Source organism: Colobus angolensis, unplaced genomic scaffold (genome assembly GCF_000951035.1).
Source record: "Colobus angolensis palliatus isolate OR3802 unplaced genomic scaffold, Cang.pa_1.0 Scaffold601, whole genome shotgun sequence".
NCBI lineage: Eukaryota > Metazoa > Chordata > Mammalia > Primates > Cercopithecidae > Colobus > Colobus angolensis.
The window spans coordinates 521,584-527,583 of NW_012119611.1; positions in this window are offsets into that span (position 1 = coordinate 521,584).

The following is a 6,000-nucleotide window of genomic DNA, read 5'->3' on the forward strand; positions in this document are numbered from 1 at the left end:
TTGTAGGAAAACATTTTTTCTAAAAAATATGTGTGTTCTTGTTAAAAGGTGAATAATTTTTGTCTAATTCAAAGCTTATTTAAAGATTATGTATAAAACAAGGTAAAAAGAACGGGGAAATAAGAGATATGTAAAGAAAGGTATAGAAATAAAGAAGCATTTTTGGTAAAAAAGCTTAAAAATAATTTTACATGATAAAGAATCTTATATGGTATTTTTTTTTTTGTGCCAGAATAAAATGATTGGTTATTTAAGAAAGGGGGAAGGTCAAGACAAACCAGATAGTCCAAGCATATCATGAATGGTCTGGCCACAGCTCAGTTCCTCCTTTTAAGAAAAAAAAAATGTGGGATCAAATCTTATATGATCGAGTTGTCTATAATTAAAGGGAAATCATTTATAATGGTCTTTCTAGAGATCGGGTTTTGATATTTAAAGAAAAAACACTTATACACTAAAGGATCGATTAGAACAATGGTATTTTCTTAAGGTATTTGCTTTACCCTTAATAAAATCATAAGACATTATGATTTTTTTAATGCAGAGTTCAACTTTAATTGTGTCTCGCTTTTTCAGCTTTCTCTCCCCTTTTAAAAGTCTGAAATAATAACTCTCCTTCAACTCCTTTTCAGCTCCTGTACATTTCTTTTTTTCCCCTCCTTTGGTTTCTATTTGTTGTGGTCTGATGCTAAAAGTGTTTTATCTTAAAGGTCTAAAGAAAACGTTTCCTTCCAACATAATATTCAGTGCTCTTGGCTTTAAATTGTTCTATGAATCTGAAAATTTGCATTTATGATCCAGGAAACATTCTTCCTATGTCTAACTAATTCAAGTACCCATTTCATTAGTTTTGACTTGAAGTTATCTAAATGAAGCTCCCCATAGGGAACAGCAGTCACACTGCAGAAGGTGTCTTTTGCCTTTGGGTAACTGGCCTGATAAACAGATTTTACGCTTTATCAAAATAATTTCTATGTCATTATTACTAAGTTTTGATTTGCTTAGGGAAAAAACTGAGATTAAAACTTTTTTTAAAATTAAGGTTATTACATCCATGTGACTTTCTATATGTGCTTTTAAAGTTCTTGTGCCACTAAGTTACAGGCTATGACTGCTGGGTCCAAAAAGAACCCCAAGTCCTGCTAAATATTAAATACTGATGGCAATTAAATCCTCATCTCCAGACCCCATAGAAGATGCCAATCAAAATAAACTTTGTTCATGAGACACATGGCCAGAAATTAAAGCTATTTAACTCCTCAAGATCCAGGGACTATCGTGGAAGAGGTGAGCACATGAGATTCTAAGGGCTGATTTTGAGAGATAAAGTAAGTTCAGTTTCTCTATAAATTAACCATTAATGTTGGAGGCACACTGATGTAGCGTATGGGTCCCTGTGTCAGATTAACAAGGTTTTCTTGGAGCATTAAACTACTCCTTAATAAAAGATTATAAAGGTTATAAAAAGGCTATGGAAATTATATCTTAGGGTCAAGATGGTTAACATTTTATAGATTGTTTATAAAATTTTGAAAAAAATTTAATTGGCCTCATGCTGTCTTTATTAGGGTTTATTGTTTGGAAAATTAAGTCTCCTCTCTCAAAGACTAAAGATTTTCACCTTTAAAAAAAAACTTTGAGTTATCACTTTGGCTAAATGAATGACTTATTTTACAATGACCTGTGATCCTATTTTGTGATATCAAGTGTTTTAAACTTTTTATATTTGACAAACTTTCCAAAATCAAATTTTAACTTCAGTACTCATTAATTTTTTATGTTAGTCCCCTGAAGTTCAGAAGAGACATATTCAGCTTATTTGATATAATAAAGTCAAACAGGAAGTATTGTCAAATATGAAACAGTGTTTAAGCTTCTTTGGATTATGTTTATACAACTGTGTTATTAGTGTATGTTCCAGAATTGTATGAAATTCCTGTGATTCTGATGTCTTAGCATATGTTATCAGCAGTAATTATGTTTATTATGTAAAACTGTTGTGTGCCCCAGAAATAACCAAATTTTCTTGTCAATTGTGTGTTTAACTATGACTATTCTAAGACTTTTGTCATCCACAGTTGTTTTATTTTTATCCTTTTCAAAAGGTGGTTTTATAATCAGCATAGGACTCTGACAGGTGCTCTTGATTGCAGGTTTCTGATAACGTTGGAGATTGTGACACTACAACAGAGGAAAAACTTCCCAAGACTCCCATAGAGAGCTGAAATATTCATGAATATCAAGCAGAACAGGAGTTAACTGCATGGACTAAACTAATAGAAGACTGAAATAAATCCTTTTATGACTTTTTGCTTAAAACATTGCTGATCTTTTTTTTGTTTTTCAGAGCCAAAGAAACTTTTTGAAGCTTTTGACAATTGAGTAACATATATTCCTATAAACAAAATTTGGAGCACATTTCTCTCTACCTGATTTCTCCAAAATTTGGAAAGTAGTTGTGAGTATTCTCAACTTATGGCAATATTGTTATTTGCCTAAGTATAATAAGAACCTGCTTTCTTTTGTAACAGGACACAGTTGGAGACACACTGGTTCTTTTAGCAAGGTTTTGACTGGAATAACATGCTTTCAAATACAGATTCCTTCAAGTAATCAAAGTTGACTTATGGAGCCAATAAAAGCCCCTTGGGAAAACTGGCCTCACACCTTGCCTGTGCAGTCCCTATACAGGTTCGTGACCTGTGGTAAGTAAAAAAATGTCACTTTCTGACTGGCCCAGGATCCCCAAGTTTTCTTGGAACCTCGAGGTAAGGAATTCACCCAATTAACATAGGTATTTGCAGACATGGGCTGGGCTTAAGACATTAAATTGAAATCCGAGATTGCTTATGGAATAAAGTTCCAGCAAAGCCAATTTAAAAAAAAAGAGGAGACTATATGGCAAATAATTATTCTTCGTGACTTGCAACTACTCCAGCCAAGTATAATAAGACTAAAACTTATTTTGCAAATGAATTTCTCCTATGATTTGTCTTTAGTAAAAATGGAACTGGAGAGAGAGAAACTATGTTTCAAAATAAACTATGGTACACCTGTTATCAGATTCTGGTCTTGCCTAACATTTTTCATTTTTTATTATTTTCTGCAGTTTGGGCTGAATTCTAAAATTTTTTCAGGCTACAAGTCTCCAAAATAATGTTTTTAATTTTTTTGTTCTTTCCTTTTTTCCCATTTTTCCTGATTTGAAATTTAAAAATTAAGCTGTGCTTTCTTAAAGCTCTGTAAACTAAAGCTAGGCAACTTAAACTTCAGAAGAAAATAACAGCAACCTATTTACATATTATACATAAACCAATTTCATACCTGCCTACTGATGTATGGACTTCAGAGGAATATGGCCTATATCGATTTTCCAGGATTGTTCTTCAATTTATGTTTGTTTGTTGTTGTTTTTCTCCCTTCCTACCCCTATTTTCCCTTTGTAGGACATGAGACTTCACAATCCGCTAAAAATGAGTTTTCCTAATAATGTGGGACCTATCTATCTGTCTGGGAATAAACCATCCTAGCCGTGACAGATCAGACAAAAGCTGAGACCAGAGACTCATTTTCTTCTAAAATGGTTTCTCTGAAAGATTTTAAAAGGAAAAGGGGAGAATATGAAAGGAAAATAAATCTCTCCAAAATTACTAAGCCAAAGGGAAAAGTCAAGCAGGGAACTGCATTAGGCAAATGTCCCCCCCCATTCTATTCCTAAATAAGATAGCTATAAAGATAAATAAATAAATAAACAAATAAATAAGCTACATGCCTCCCTCACAATTTGCCCACAAGGAAATTCCTTGTGAAACAAATGGCAGGCAGGACTCAAAGTCATCCCTCTACTCACATGACACAAATGCATATCTGATTACTTCTTTTGCCCTACTGTTGCACTGAGCCACACTAAGGCATAATTGACTATTCCTGTAAATTGTGTATCCAGTGAAAGACTAATCAGAAACTCAAAAGAATGCAACCATTTGTCTCTTATCTACCTATGACCTGGAAGCTCCCTCCTCTATTGCAGTTGTCCCACCTTGCTGGATGAAACCAGTGTACATCTTACATATATTGATTGATGTCTCCTGTCTCCCTAAAATGTATAAAACCAAGCTGTGCCCCAAACACCTTGGGCACATGTCATCAGAACCTTCTGAGACTGTGTCATGGGTGTCTCCTTAACCTTGGCAAAACAAATTATCTAAACTGACTGAGACCTGTCTCAGATATTTGGGGTTCAGAATCCCTTTATCATTATATAAAGACCTTCTTTGTCTCTTGTGACAGATTTTGACTGAAAGTCTATTTTGTCTGATATAAATATAGCCACCCTGCTCTCTTTGGGTTACTATTTGCATGGAGTATGGCGAGAGAAGATCTTAAATGTTCTTACCACAAAAATATGGTGACTATGTGAGGTGATGCATGTGTTAACTAACTTCATTGTGATGATTATTTCAAAATATACATGTATATCAATCATCACAATGTGTACCTTAAATATATAAAATTTTGTCAATTATATCTCAATAAAATTGGAGGCGAACACTTTTTTTAAAAGACTAGGAGTGGTCAGTTAGGGGGAGGACCTGACAGAAGCTTAAGGTACTGCTGCCAGTTGGGAGCTACTGAGAGAGCATCGCTCAAACCAAAATATGATGGGCCATATTAGAGACCAACAGAGAGAAAGACTGGGAACAAGAGACATCCCTGTGGACACCAGTGGGTGCCAGGTCACATTTGCAAGCTGATGTGAGGGGACCAATTAGCCACACACCATTTGTCTCATGCATCCAGATGGTAGAAAGAGACTAAGATTATCTGCAATGACTGTTTAATTTATCAATTTACACTAAACTTTCAATCAGAGTGATATTTACTTAAATTCTTTTTCACTAACCAACAGGTGGGAGCTTGTGGGGGAAGTCAAGAAGTTATAATAAAACAGAAGAGTTGCACTTTCTGTGAACATCTGAGTTTTGGTGTTAGGGGCATTTGGAACCCTGCTGCTCACACAGCAATTTGTTGAGTAACCTTACACATAGCTTTATAGTCTTTATACTCTTGTCCAAGTTGTTCCTTACTACAAATTGCTGAATGTGGAATTGTTGGGTTATAGACTATAACCATATTAGGGTTTTTATATTGTTCCACATAATGGTTATACCAGTTTACATTCCAGGCTCACAGTCCTCCTTCCTCTGTCCCTAATATTATTTCCTTGTTTTTCTTTACATTTTTTGTTAATATGTTTGGCAATATATTATTTAATTTTGCCTGTATTTTAAAAAATTCTTGAAGTGTTCCTCTGCTTGGTGCCCCAGAACTTTTAAATTTATTTTTGAAATACACATACAGGAAAGAATGCAGATCATATATATGTAGCTCAAAGAGTTACCACAAAGATAATAAATTCCTCCTCCCCTCCCCCTCCATGTCACCAGCCCCTCCTAACCCCCAAAGCAACCCTTATCCTTTCATCTAACACATAACCTTTCCCATTTTAAAATTTTATAAAAACTAAGCTATACATATGTATTCTGTGATTTTCTTGCTTTACTCATATAATGTTTTGAGATTCTTCCATGTTGATGCTTGTAGTTGCAGTTAGTCCATTTTCACTCATTCTGCATAATGTCCCATAGTATGAAGAGAATGCTACTCATTTAGACTATCAACTGCAGAAGGATATTTGTATTGTTCCTGTGATTTTTTTTCTATTCTAAGTAAAGCTTCCATAAATATTCTTGCACATGTCTCACAGTGCACATGTGCAAGTTTCTGCAAGGAATATACCCTGTGATTGAATAGCTGGGTCAAAGGGTAAGCAAATGTTCCATTTTATGATACAATGCCAGCTTCCCAAAGCCATTGCATCAATTTACACTCCTACCAGCAGTATGTGAATGTTGCCATTATCCCATATCCTTGATAACATGCAATATCATCAGGCTTTTAATTGTTTGTCAATCTGGTGAATGAGAAATTATGTCCCAT